Below are 14,673 nucleotides of genomic sequence, written 5' to 3'. Positions count from 1 at the left end.
AGGGAAGAAGGAAGGGAGGGAGAGAGGGAGGGGAAAACAGAAGGAAGAAAGTGTTATTTTTTTCATTCTATTTCTTCCTCACAACAATTTGTCTTTCTTGAAGTGTGACTCATTTATAGTATTAGCATACAGGAAGCTACAAGTTTTTGTTTATTTTGTTTTATTGTCTGTCTGTGTAGGATTTCTTGCTGTTAATAGTACAGTTAAAGTAGTAATTCAGAAATTAGTATTAATACATACATAGAATTTGTAAGTCAATATTCTCTTGTAATTTTTCTGGCAAGGATTAGTCAGTCAGTGCATTCCCCAAAAATGCATTTGATTTGCTTTTTTAAATAGAAATTTGTATGGCATGTATCAGATGTATTCAATGCACGAACTTCATGTAAGAAATTACATTCTTATGTAAAGCCAGCTAATTCACTGAAGGCCACTCAAGAACCATGCTAATGAAAATGATGCTGTTTTATAGAGTAAAGTGGTGCATCCAGAAGCTACTCAGAGTAGCTGGCGCAGGAAACTAGTTTTCAAACAAGGCCACTATCTGTAGAATTTCAAGAGGCTTGCCTTCCCTTTGATAATCAAGTCTTAGTATTTTCCAGTTTTAGGTCTTAGAAGAACAGTTACTAATAGTTTCCTATTTCTGTTTAACTATAATCTTACAACAGAGGAAATTATAAATTCGTGTCAGTAAATATAATATTATTTATTTCTCAATTGGTTCTCAGAAAATATCAATTTCTTTGATGAGCATTATGCCATTATGAAAACTGCTCTTTCAAGTTTTAAAATAAATTAGGTTTACAATTATAAGATTGTATTTCCAAATGCCAAATGTAATTTCTATGACAGGATGAATTTTTTCCCCATAGACAAATGTTCAAGTTCTACCATTGTTTAATGGCAAATTAAATAAAAAAAACTTCTCTTTTCATACCTGCATATACTTCATTTAGCTTCCTTCCATCTGCTCTGCAAATGCTCTTAGAAACTGTATCCCATGGCAACCTCCGGATGGCATTTTAGCTCCCTGTCTCCCCAGGGAATTAATCTTTCCCAGGAACCCACCTTAGCACTTCAAGGATGACATTTTTCATTAATCTGGAAGGGGCGTGTTTTCTGGGAATCCCTCCTACAGTTTTCATTATGGAATATAGATATTACACATACATTCCTTTATACTCACAAGAAGATACTTGGTTTTCACATGGTTTGTGACTCATATTTAAATCCCAAAGCAGAGAGTGAGCCATATTATTTTACAAAATCACTGTTCTCCTGTCTGTAGACAAAGAAATCACAGATAATCATTTTTATCAGTGTGAAGGAAGTCTTCTGTCATAGAAAGTTATTTGAAATATAAGCTTATAAATTTAGAATTTTAGTGGGAAAATAAAAACTCAAGTCCATTCACTTCATATTTATAATGCATAACTATATCCATTAACTTGTTAATTTATGCTGAGAGAATTGTGGCATACAAAAAAGAACAATGAGCCAAAACTATCCAACTTTGTATCTATTCCCAGGGAGGCCACTTACAGCCACACTATTTATAGGTCATTAAGTCTCTCTCAGCCTCAATTTTGCAGTTTAAAAAATGGGTGAAACCTCACAGGGTGTTCTGAAGATGAGATTATTATAAAAACTCTTTGTTAATGACAGAGCTCTATGCAGGGTTTATTACACTCTCTATTTCAACATTTTATTATTGTGAGTGTTATCTATACACAATTAAAACCTAATGATATTGTAGCTTTAAGCACATTCATTCAAATCAATGAAATGAAGTGAAATTCTAAGTGAAATCACTGTTGGTATTTTAAATCTTGGGTAAGAAACAACAGTAAACTGTTTTCTGCATAATATATCCTTATGAAACCAAAGTATTTCATAACATTTAGTATTTGAATTTAAAATTGCATTTGTACCTTTGAATATACATACATATTTTAATAATGGTTTTCAAAGCATAATTATTTTGAAAAATACTTTAGCAAACTATCGTGATAAATCACTATGAAGAAATTAAAATTCATATGTGTTCAAAAAGATGTTTATTTTTAAAATACTTTTTTCCATTTCTCCTTCCAGATGTTATGATTGGTAATATTGATGATGTTTATAAAAGTAATGTGTAACGATTGCATGCTAATGAATCTTATTCAAAACATTCTAATTGCATATGCTTTTATAAAACTTTGAATTGTAAATTACTAATACGCAATAAAAGTTCAGGAACATAGGATTCGCTTTCTAAAATAAATGTGATGATTTCAGAAAAATTTTAAACTAGAAATTTACTTAGAACAATGTTTCATTTAATAACATTCAATATTTGATTGCATTTATATGGAAGAAGCCATGAAAAAAATCTATACTGTGCCAATATTTCTGTATATAATGAAAATCATAATGAAATAATCCTTTTGTACGTAACAAAATCGTATAATTTAATTCAGAGAAAAGTTAATGTAAGTAGTTGTAAATGCTGATCACTGCACTTTTCAATGACCACCTCTCTGAGACTATACATCTTTTTGGATAATTTATTCCACCTTCAAAATTAGAAGGCAAGTCTCAAATAGTTTTCTATTTTTGCTTAATTATAGCCACATCCAATAGGAAAATACAAATTCGTAATAGTAAAATATTAATTTGTTTTTCTTAATTCTTTGAATTACATAGTGTTTAAAAAGTATTATCAAGCCATAAAACTTCTTTTTCAAGTTATAAAATAAATTAGATTTATGATTATGAGATTGTATTTCCAAATAACCAATTATATTTGTTGTGACAAGAGCTCCTTCTTCTCACATTCACTACTGTTCTGTTGTAGAACACAAAAAGAAAAACAAACAAACACAAATCTGCAATTCTAAGTGGGCTAATATTTTGCTAATATAACACTTTCAGCTTCTCTGCACCACCATTTCTCCTAGGAACCACTGTACATTTTAGTTGAGAGAAGTATTTAAAAATCATGATCTATACTCTTTATCTTCCCTTTCCTTCACTTCACTTTCTAAACAATCCAGTTCAAAGCCATTAGGTGGGACCAAACGGAGTACAGGGAAGGGGATGGGCTGTGAGACAACAGAGTTGGGTATAAGAGTTCAAAAGGGAAAAGAGGGAGAATACATGCTGGGGTGTTAGCCTTAGTGCAAGGTATTGGAGTCTGAGTGGGGCGACTGGGGTGGCTGCCTGAAGGGAGCAATCCCACACACGGTTTGGACCCCAGTAGAGGGAAAAGCGCACGAGGAGAAGTGGAACAGAGGAGATTGTGCATTTTATTTTATATTTGCAGAGGAGTATTTTTAATGTAGAATAGGATTGCTGGGTCAGTGGGTAAATCCATTAACAATTTTGGAGGATTCTGCAGCAATTCTACCATTCTGAGCTCTCACTAGCAATGCAAATGTGTGCATAGCTTGTTTCCTTACAGCTTTGTGTGTTCTCAATATTTTTGTTATTTTTGCCAACTTGATAGATGAGAAATAGTATTTCAGGGTTCTTTTAAGTTGTATGTTTTATAATTATGAGTACATGAACATCATTTCATGTATTTAAAGATCATTTGTATATCTTGTGAATTCTCTGTTCATACTCTGAATATTTCTATGGGGTTTTAAGGTGTTTTTTTCCTCCTTAATTTCAAACTGTGATTGATATTCATAGTTGTTTGTGTAAAAGCTTATAGTTTGTTTTTTAAGTTTGCTTATGACACATTTTGTCATTTTAAAAATATAAGTGAATGTATCTGAATTTAAAAAAATATAGGTGGATATATCTGCATTTTTTTTTATTGTTTCTGGATACATCATTGTTAGACAATTTTGCCTCCAAATTATAAAGAATTAATGTAGGTTTTTTTCTGATGTATGTATGTAGTTTTTTTAAATGATTCAAATGTCTTATCTATTTACAGTAATACTGTTCTGTGGTGTTAGATATGGATCCAATTTTGCCCAATGGTTACACACTTGTCCACACTTTCTTATTTAAAAGTCCATTTTCTCCGGGAATTATAGAGATGAGTCTAATTTTTGAATGTCTATGTGTATGTTTGGGCCAGTACAATACTGTTTTAATTATAGAAACTTAACGGCATGTCTTATCATTTGCTGGAGCTAAGGTCCCCTCATTTCTTTTGCAGGGTTTGCTCACTGTTCTCCATTGTTGACTTTTCCACTTGTATTTTAGAATCAACATGTCCCGCTTTAGAAGGAAAAACAAAACAAAACAAGACAAGAAAAACTCTGAGCATTTTGGGGGATAATTAAAAATGTACATATTAACTTGGATAAAAATGACTGTTTTATGATTACTTTGCATCTTTTGTAAGTAAAATTTTCTTCATATAGTGTTCTTGATAAATATTCCTATTTATCTTTTTGTTGTTTTTACTTCTATTGTGATATACATGTATATGTTTATTTATTTATTTATATAAATATATAACTATAGTTGACATTCAATTTATTTCTGAGGTATACTTATCTATACAATTCTCTATTCACTTAGTTCTCTCTCAGGATTCCTTTCAGTCACTCATACTAAGATAATTTTGATACCCACCTCACCCAAATGCGCAGATAAATATGTAAGAACACCAATGTTAACCACAGTTTAGTCTCAAACTCCCTCTTTTCTCCAGATAACACACAATTCTTTACGTAAGCTTTGTTCTTTCCTTTCTCCCCTCCACCCTTTCTCCCTCCTTCCTTTTCTTCCTTCCTCCCCTCCCTTCATTCCTTTATTGTCTGTCATGCCATATTGTACAAGAGGAAGTAAATGTTGGATAGTTAGTATGAAGAGGGAAAACATTTGGTTTATTAAGCTTTCAAAAGGCCATCTGGAGAACCTAAAATGATGAAACAGTAAAATATCTAACACTAATCTCTCTCATGCAATTAATGACAATATAACTTCTGCACACTTTTTAGAGTTTCTGTTTATTTGTTTTCATTATGCAAATAGATCCATTGATATTTCACAATACTTTGTATTTGGAATTCAGATTTTACTATCTAAATTCCATTTAAATTACATAATCTTTAAAACGATCCTTCGAGACATGAGCAGTTTTCAAGTTATTCATTTTAATTTAAGCAAAACTGAAGGTAATCATAATTAAAGCTGGATGTCAGTAGTTGGACTATTCTGAGGCCAAAGGAGGATACCATTCTTTAATTTGTAAAAGATGTCCTTTGCAGTTGTTGACGGATATTTGATTGCTAAGACTGTACTTATTTTGAGTATTTGAAAACGCACAGTTTATAAAAAAATTATTTAGTGAAAGTAGAAATAACAGTGACCTGTTTTAAAAATTGCATTGATAATAATTTAAAAGTTAATGGAAATGATCATAGGTCTATGCAATGTATTCTTCTCTTGTGTAAACATTTTGTTGTTATTTTTCTGATTTTCAATTTGTTGTATATAGTTTGAAGTTAGTTTTTCTACCATATATATTTGCAGTCTGTTCCCAGGGGCAACAGGTGACTTTTGTAAATCAACTTCTTAATTCTATGGGCAAATTTATTTTAAATAATTATACAACTTCTGCTTTAGCTGCATGTGCATTGATTTGTAAATAGATCCAATAACGATAAGAACATGTAATTATATCTACAACTATAATGTCACTCTACCCATTCTTTGAAAATGACTAGTAATATTATCTATTAGTACAGTTTGTTAAAATATTATCTGTGATCTTTCTTCGTCTGAAAAAGAACATGAAGAGATTCTAAGAGTGTGATGTCAGCTACCTGTATGAACATTGGCGTTCTTAGCCCTTTCAACCAGACATAGACAATTCAATATTATAATCATATTTGCCTTTTGCTGGAGTGGGTCCTAAAACAAATAAGGGGTGGAATAATTGGTGCTATTTTATATACACTCTTATATGGAGATATAAGAGGCAGTGAAGCATGTGGCTGTGCATATTTCCTCTTGACGTGCTGCTGAGAATGTACAAGGATCCCAAACGGAAGCTCTTGCTTATCTTCACATAATGTCCCTTTGCTTATCCTTCAAGTGTGTCATCTTTTTCTTTATCCTCATTATGTTTAAAACATTCTGTCAATTTCAGACTGTATCATCATGGAACAACTGTATCAAACTGGGGCTGGATATTCTAGTTGGATTTTTAGCTTGTACTCAGTCTTTGGGGCCATTGCCCAGTGGCTTAGCTATTCAGCAGCCCAGGAAGGGCATAAGCGACCTCTTCCGTCTTATACTAGAAGAGACCATTTTGAACTTACTTATTAGAAAATAGAACTTCAGTTGACACAATCATAACAAACTTAAATATTTAGATGTTTTGGAACTGTATAGAAGTTGATATATACATCCTTTCACATGGTCTGTGTATTGGCACAGCTGACATCAGCAACAGTCTTGATTATAATACAGTTTAAAGACTATTTATATAAACCCACAGTTTGTACAGTTTTGTGTGATTTTTCCCTTACACAAACTTAGTTTCCTGATGGTTAATTTTTTTAACACTTCACTGTAAGTTTATTCGTTTTAATTTTCTTTTTCAGGAAATGTACCCAAAAGGAGTTCTGAAAGAATAGACTCAGTTGTCCTGCTGTGATTAGACGAGACACTGCTGTATTTTGTAAGTTCATCTGTTTTTATCCTAGATTAAGAAGACTTTCTGCTGTTGAGAAACACTTTTTCTTTTTTTTTCCATTTGGAATTAGAGTAGAATTTTGCTTTAATGGAAGACTTAATTGATTTTATTCTTTTCAAGCTTCCTTTTACCTGATTTTTTTTTCTATTTCAGTGAATAGTGAAAAGTATTTCTTTTTTAGGTGATCTCTGTTTCCTTTTATCTGTTAGCCAATATTTTAATGACTTATGATAAGAACTTTATCAGCTGATGAGCTAGTTTAAAGGGGCAGTGCTGTCAGTAATACTGATTTGGCCTGTGCAAATATATTGGTAATTATAATGTCCTTCATCTCAGTGAACAAATATATTTGATTTAATTTGTGATAACTCTCTTATGTGGCCACATGAAGCTAACTAAACGCTGACCATCTTTAGGAAACACATTCATTTTATCTCATCAAAATACTTGGATTTTACATTCCAGGATTATAATATTCATTTCGATGAGATGTGTACTATAAGACTTTGGTGTAATAGAATTTGTCTAATACTCATTTATTATAAATGCCACAAAGCAAACAAAGGCTATTGTGTGGAAAGTCATGAAGGGCATTAAATTGAATGTTTAGAACCTTCACATTTATAACCCCCTGATTACATCAAAGTTGAGAAATTCTGCTGTTTCAGTTTTTAAAATACAGTATAAAGCAAATAGATCTTCCCCTCTTTTACAAGCTGCCTTCTTATACTGAGTTAAACTAGTCTCTTTGCATGTAATTATTAGTTTTCTATGACAGACCCAGTAGATTGAGAGAATGTAATTATTTGACATTTGCAACTTTTCTCTCTCTGTCTCTCTCTCCCTCTCCCCCCCTTTCTCTTTCTACACCTCCCTCCTTCCCTCCCTCCCTCCCTCCCTCCCTCCCTCCTTCCTTCCTTCCTTCCTTCCTTCTTTACATTCAGGCAGACTATTTCCAACGAACAAGAGAAAAAAATATGTTATAGCCCCTCCATAATAAATGGACGGGGCATCAACTAGATGAAAAGATATACTTAAAGATCTGTAATCAGTGGCATAAGTAACCATCCCAACTGCTCTTCATCAGAGGTATTTTGTTACCATAGTATTTTTGAACAACTTAATTAGTGCTGAATATTATTACACGAGAGCACACTTAAAGGTTACAGCAGATTTAGGAATCTATATAGTAATTTGGAAGGCATAAATCAGTTCAAAAAGATCCTGAAATTGGTGGAAAATCACATATAAGAAAGAAGGGAAAATTTGTAAAGACAAATATTAACACATTTCATGAAGAAAAAACAAAGATTATGTAGACTAACAAAAAACCTTCATCTTAAATTTAAACTGTGGTAAAGCAATTCCATTTTTTCCTAAACTCTATCCACTTATATTATTATTTTTTTCTATGTAAACCCTGGAGTTTCCCTCTAAGTCGTTGCATTTAATAAAAATGGTCAGTTCTCTATTTTTTATTACAGATTTATCCATGTATGTGTCTAGCTCTTAAATTTCAGTTTTTTTATCATGGGATAGCAACAGTATTAAAATGATTTTATACAATTTTATATCAACCTATTCAGCTAATGAAGAATCTGAAATATATAGAGGAGGTGCAGGAGAGAAATAAAAATTGTGTTTAAAATTTTTTGGCAGTATGTCTCTGATAAAAATATAAAGGAAGTAGAATAATTCCATTTGCAGAAGAAAATAAGAAAGATATATCTGAATATTATTCTTCATGTATATGAAGAGATCTTATAGAAAAGGGGATCAGTTCTTTATTTTGTAGTGATTTAGAAAAAAAACAAAACTGAAGTATAATAAACCTGTACTATTATCAGTATAGATTTCCATGCTGTGTGAATTTGTAAGCACTAGAATAACTATAGATAGCACTGGGAAAATCCCTTATTTTGAAAGATTTTTTAGAACGAAACCAATCCTATCTTGCAGGAACTATCCCAGAGAAAAAGCGCTCACTTATCCAACATGAGAAATGTTTCAAACCCAGTTACTATTTTACATGCTGGGGTAGGTCGTTAGCTTCAGTCAGCATTGGCTTCGCTTTTCTGAGACCATACGGAAGAGGAAGTTAACTGGTTTAGCAAGATACCTGCTCAGCGATGGTCCCTGTTGTATAACTGTCCAGTCCCTGATGGAGAATTTGTACAGTTTTCTCTAAGGGTATAAAAAGTGATCAAAGTAGAACCTTTGCAATTACAATGAGAACTTCCCTGGGAGCGATGCTAATTTCATCTGGCTGGAATTCATCTAAACCAATGCTTTAATGAGCACATTAAAAAAAAAAAAATCACAGGTATCTTTTTGCAGTTCATTATTGACATTTCCTTAAGAAAGGATTATACTTCGCAAGGTAATGATACCTTTCAACAGAGGCTATGTTTCTGGAATTTTAGACAAGGAATTATTTCAATTTAGAAATAACTCCATTTTCTGGCTCATGCAACTAATTATTTTATAGGCTTTATTTTCCCAGAAACTCAGTAGAGATGAAATCAGCATATATTTTTTTCAAGTTTTTTTTTTTTTTTTTTTTTTAATTGAAGGGATTAAATCAAATGAATATTTGTTCTAAAACTGTGGGGAATAAAAGTGCAAAATATCACTGCATCCAAATTACTATAATCTCATTGGGGAAAAAAATCAATTATATAAAAATTAAATATAGGATTAAATTCAGTAAAAAATGCAGACTATATTATGACCTTTCTCACCTCCCATCCTATTTTAAGTCTATCCTTTGTATGTCACATACATATTCAAAGAAATGTAGGGAAAACGACAACAATAATGAATGAATGAAGTGTTGCAGTTATTCGAGAATCAGTGTAATGAAAATTGAAAAATTAAATATAGGTAAAACTTAATGGATACTAAAGGACTGATATTACAGATAGGGTAAAGTAAGGACAACAGACGACTTTAGAATTTACTTAGGATGTATGATACATCCCAACTTTAAAGGTATTGAAAAGAGAATTTTATCTAATGAATAGTGGAAAGTAAAGCTAAGTAGATAAGTTTGGTCTAAACCATGAAAGATCTTAATTCCATGCTGGGTAGCCTATGCTTTATCCTGTGGGAGGCAGTCATAGGAGACATTTCAATGAAATTCTCTCCTATCAATTACTGAATAATTGATATGGGGGGAAAGGGTGAAACAAAATCAAAGATGGTGCCATCTATCTAAGTCTGAATAAGTGGGAAAATGTGCAGTGAATGGAAATCTGAAAATTAAGAGGTTGGGTGGAGAGGGCAGTTTGTATGAATAATACATGCATTGAGATCTCCCAATTAGTGAAATATCCTCAACTTATTTTCCAAGAGTTTTTTAATCTCTACTTATATTTTTATGTCAGCCCCATTCTTTCTGTTTTTATGTCATTGGCATTTTTTTATAGTAAGACAAATGGGTTATTTGCATTTTTTTTGTCATTTTATACTATCACTACACCTCTAGTTTATCTAAAAGTAAAATTTTAAATGAATAAACTTAGGGGTTCTTGAAATATTGAAAGAAATGTTCATTCATTTTGAGTACGTTTTACCCACATAAAGTCCAGAGGTGATATTCAGGAATAATTGTTTGCTTCATTAATGATCAAACAGTTTGTTTTATAACCATGCACATTTTGTAGCAACAAAATGGATTTGATTCTTTGTTTCATTTACAAATCTTCCTCTTACTTCCTAAAAGACACTTGGTCAGAAAGAGGTAACTATGAAGTTGTACCATAAACATTTCATTTGTCGATTTGCTCATTTACTAATAGGCACATACTTATGATGTGGCCAGAAATAACTTAAACATTCTCAAAGGAAGATAAAATGATGCTTAACCTGAAATTTAAAAAATTTAATGAACTATTTAAGTGAAATTTGTAAAAATACACGTAAGATATATAAAAGAGAGTAGAACAGATGGCATAGATACCTACAGAAGTTGACGTAAAAGAATGAAAAATAACAATATTTTCCTATATGGCAGAGAAGACTAATTTAAAATAAAAATATTTATTAGTAATTTTCAAGAGTGTTGTAAGATCAGTGAGACTTGTCCATGTGGACCCTTTTGGGACTCCAGCAATCTGTTGTGATAGAGTAGAATTAATAACAATTATTTCAGCAATACAAGCTAATATCTCAATCTGTTTTTAGATATATTTTTAACATTTTTTTTAATATATGTTACAATATATGTTTTAATGCTGTTTAATATTATCTAAACTAAAAGGCATTGGTGGTGATTGACAAGAAAAATACAGACTATGAACCAGAAACCACTGATACATGATAAATACCATGAGCCAGGGTCAAAATTGGACAGGAGATGGTTATAGCAAAACAAAACATAACAAAACAAACAAACAGATGTGTTGGGGCAAGCTATAGTGTTTCTGTATATAGCTTTGAGTTTGGTAGACTCACCTTGTCCAAAAGAAGGGCTAGCAGTTCGAAAGAAACATTTTTCTCCCTCATGTCTTATGAGGATGGTTATACATTTGAATGACATAATGGCATGCATTCTCAATAGAAACTGTAAAACTTGGGAAAGATCTTCCACATATGGTTGCTTCTTATTTTTCAGCCTTTGGTAGACACCTTGAACAAAACTTAAATGCAATCACACGAGGAAACAAAGTGACTATGTCAGCTTTCTGATTATTTAGAAACACAGGGAAAAGCCCGAAGAATCGTAAAGGAATAAAATAGTTGTCAGCTTATTTTAGACAATTATCTTGAATGTCAATGGTTTCCAGCAGGCTTACGATAGGAGTTTTATGATAGGCAATTCATAAGTGAAGTTTTAGTGAATATCTGAAGGGCAGGAATTTTTCATTCCTGACTGAGAAAGCACCTCTATGGTATAGATATCAGCCATGTTGAAAATAAAGATATTTCATTGTGAAAGTTAAGGGTTATGAATTCATTCATTTAGGTAACACATAAACTTATTTAGCATATGTTGATGCTCATTCTGTTTATCACTAGAAGTTGAGGTACCTGTGTGCAGTATGAAAATTTTTGTCAGAAAAGAATGTTAAATGCTTAAAAGAGCATTAAAAGGATGTTAATTTTGTGTCTTCGTGTTAAAGATTTTGAGCAGAGATCTTGCAGATATGCTATATACCATCAAGACTGTGAAACCTTAAATGGCCCTCTTAATGAGTTTAATTTAATCGAAACTCTATTATGATAAATTTGCTAGGTAAACATTTTTTCCAAGTAGATTTATGGATATATGTGTATTTTTCCTGCTTTTTTAAAAAAAATCTATGTTCTATATTAGGAAGTTATGGTAGTTATTTGGAGTAAAGCTCTTAACACCTCTAAATGGAAAAAGAAAATTGATATGTAGCATAAACATAAATGAGTAAGTGCAAAAATTAGAAGTCTCTAAAAGGAAAATTCAGTTTCCTTTCAGTTAGAGATTCATTTATAGAATAAAGATCAATATAGTGAGCATCAGTTCCCAAAATAACAAAATTTTATCCATTATTTCTTCTCATGAACTGCAGCAGCGTTCCTTGCTGATTAGCAGAGATGTTTTTTCTTCTTTGTTCATGATTACTATGTGGGCATCCATGATAGAAAATATAACAAAATTAAAAAGCATTCGGTTCTCCATTTTTATTGCTTTTTAAACACACACACACACACACACACACACACACACACACTCCTGATATAATTTCAGAAACACCATTGACAAAAATTCTTTTTGAATAATTTCTTTATTTAAAAAAGACTTTCTGTAAGTGTGACAAACTCTAATTTGTTTTTCCAGCATAATTACTAAATGACTTTCTTTTTCATTTGTCTTAACATTAACGTTAATGAATTCACCTTTTGTCCTGCTCTGAACTTGATATTGAAAAGGGTTTTATGCATCATTGCTTCTTAATATGCCTCAGGTAATTGGTCCTATTACAGTCTCTTATATAATACCTACCTGAGATAATCAGAGACAACTTTCCAAGAAGTAGAGTTTATCTCAAACTGATTTTGTTTCTGTGAAGTCATTATCAACATGGATGATGTTTTGATAAAAAAATATATAAATGTATAGAAATAAAAACAAAGTATGTTATAGACTTGATTGATTGGATTGGATTAAATGGATTAGATTGGATTGATTGGATTGGGTTGTATGGTGTAACAAAGTCAGACCTTTTATTTATGTTGCCAAGAGTACTGTTTTCAAACTTTGTGTTGTATTTTGAGGAGACTGAATCGAAGCATTGTTGATGATGACAAATTCAGGCATTTGACTGGTTTGAGGATTGTCTACACATATCCAACATTGGTCATATTTCAAATGATAAATCTGAAAAACAGAGTCTTTTCTGCTTTGTAATGGTCCAGAAAATTCTACATCATTGGGAGCCAAAAGGGGAAAATGAGGCCATTTATGCAGGCTTTTCCTATGGTGAGAGCACTTCCTCAGTGTTTTTAGTCCAAAGCCAAAATGACTTTGTGTCTAAATGTGTTACTCACAGTGTTTGAGGACAGACAAGAGTTATGAACATAGCTACTCAGCCTCAACCATTGCTATTACCATTCAAAAGTGTTTGGATTGGAAACCAAGTAGCCTGGGTTAGGAACTCCAACACTATTCTACCACTTCAATACATAGAATATAGTTATTTATATCAAACCTTCTAACACCATATGTGCAATGAGAAGAGCTCAAGCTTTGGAGTGAAACTGAAATTTAGATCTTGATTGATAATTTCTCATTGGGTGGCCTTGGTAGTTGGTACTTAGGCCAAGTACTTGCTCAGTCTCAGCCCAAGGAAACATTTTGTAAGATGGTGATGGTTAGTCTTTACCCTCTCTTGGTTGTTAGGTGCTTAACATGGCACACAGTAGGCCTTAATACATATCAGTTAGATTTTCTTTATATAATTCCATGAGCATTTAATATATTAAACATTAAATATTTAACTACAAGATTCTTTTTAAATAATGTGGCAATTATTCTTATATGTCTTCTGAACTTTACTTGTATTTTTTTATATTTTCTATAGTACTATCGCCATTTCCTAAGTAATATAGACATAAATTCTTCCAATGTATCATTGATTCTTTCCCTTCTTTTGTATTGGCTACTTTGTGAGTCTGTAGGAATTATTATATACTAGACAATGTTAAAATAATCACTTTTGGTTTTTCAGAGGTGTTATAAATTCTCAAAAAATTCCTTGTTTGGAACATCTCAGCAGGCACTGCATGTGGTCAGAAAGGTACTTGCTGCGGGTCCTTGTCATGGCTTTGCCATTAGCTTTATCACCCTGGAAAATCCATTTGTTTCTCTGGGGTACAGTTTCCTACTTTATAAATTAAGAGGGGAAAGTAAAAATTCATTCATTCTATTAACCTTTCTAATATTCAAGGCATATTTATATATAATCTAAATCAATCTAATGATCATCTCTTTTCAAAAGATTCGACACCTGAACAAATTGACTCGAGGTGTCTCTAAGGTTTGATCTTTTATTGCAGAAGCAGACTGAGCCAATTTTTTTCACCATAAAGTTGCCTTCTGTTAACTATGAGGCAAATTACAAACTGATGACAATATTAATGGTAATTTTCTTTCAAATTATAGAAGGATTATATATCATAGTTGAAAATTATAAATTTGACCTATGTCAAGTTTGAAAATAGAGAAAAATATTCTGGATTTTTGTTAAATATTTATACTTATTTAGGAAATTTTTACATGTTTACAATATGTATTTCTCCCATTTAAAACCATCATAAAACTCTTTACTTTTCAAATAATTTATTTTTTCTTGGTAAAGATTTGTAATTGTTACAGTGCAGAATCTAAAGATAAATAGTTTATTCTTATATATTTTAAGTTTTGATGCAATCATGAGTGCTTTTTAAATTATATTTTTACCTAGTTGATCTTTATAAACAAGCATGCTAAAAATTTCATATGCTTAATAAGATCTTTAGGCAACATTCTGTAATCACATATATTAGTT

General features: G+C 31.7%; 1 protein-coding gene across 12 annotated transcripts in view; it reads left to right on the top strand.

Moving 5' to 3' along the window:
• MARCHF1 (membrane associated ring-CH-type finger 1) overlaps nucleotides 1-14,673 on the top strand; it is a 639,638-nt gene that overhangs the window by 188,479 nt on the left and 436,486 nt on the right. For 8 of the 12 annotated variants that reach the window (XM_074337792.2, XM_019737038.3, XM_019737035.3 and 5 more), the window contains exon 2: nucleotides 6,558-6,634. The exons of 1 other annotated variant lie outside the window; for it this stretch is intronic. The gene's annotated coding sequence lies outside the window, so the exon portion shown is untranslated. Of the gene's footprint in view, nucleotides 1-6,557; nucleotides 6,635-7,593; nucleotides 7,739-14,673 lie in introns of all 12 variants that reach the window. 3 more of the 12 variants (XM_074337794.2, XM_074337795.2, XM_074337793.2) reach the window with 1 other exon arrangement.

This window comes from Rhinolophus sinicus, chromosome 15 (assembly GCF_057876585.1).
Source record: "Rhinolophus sinicus isolate RSI-liver-muscle chromosome 15, RSI-T2T, whole genome shotgun sequence".
NCBI classification, from domain to species: domain Eukaryota; kingdom Metazoa; phylum Chordata; class Mammalia; order Chiroptera; family Rhinolophidae; genus Rhinolophus; species Rhinolophus sinicus.
The sequence above is the reverse complement of the archived record's forward strand: the minus strand, read 5'-3'. Positions and strand labels throughout refer to the sequence as shown.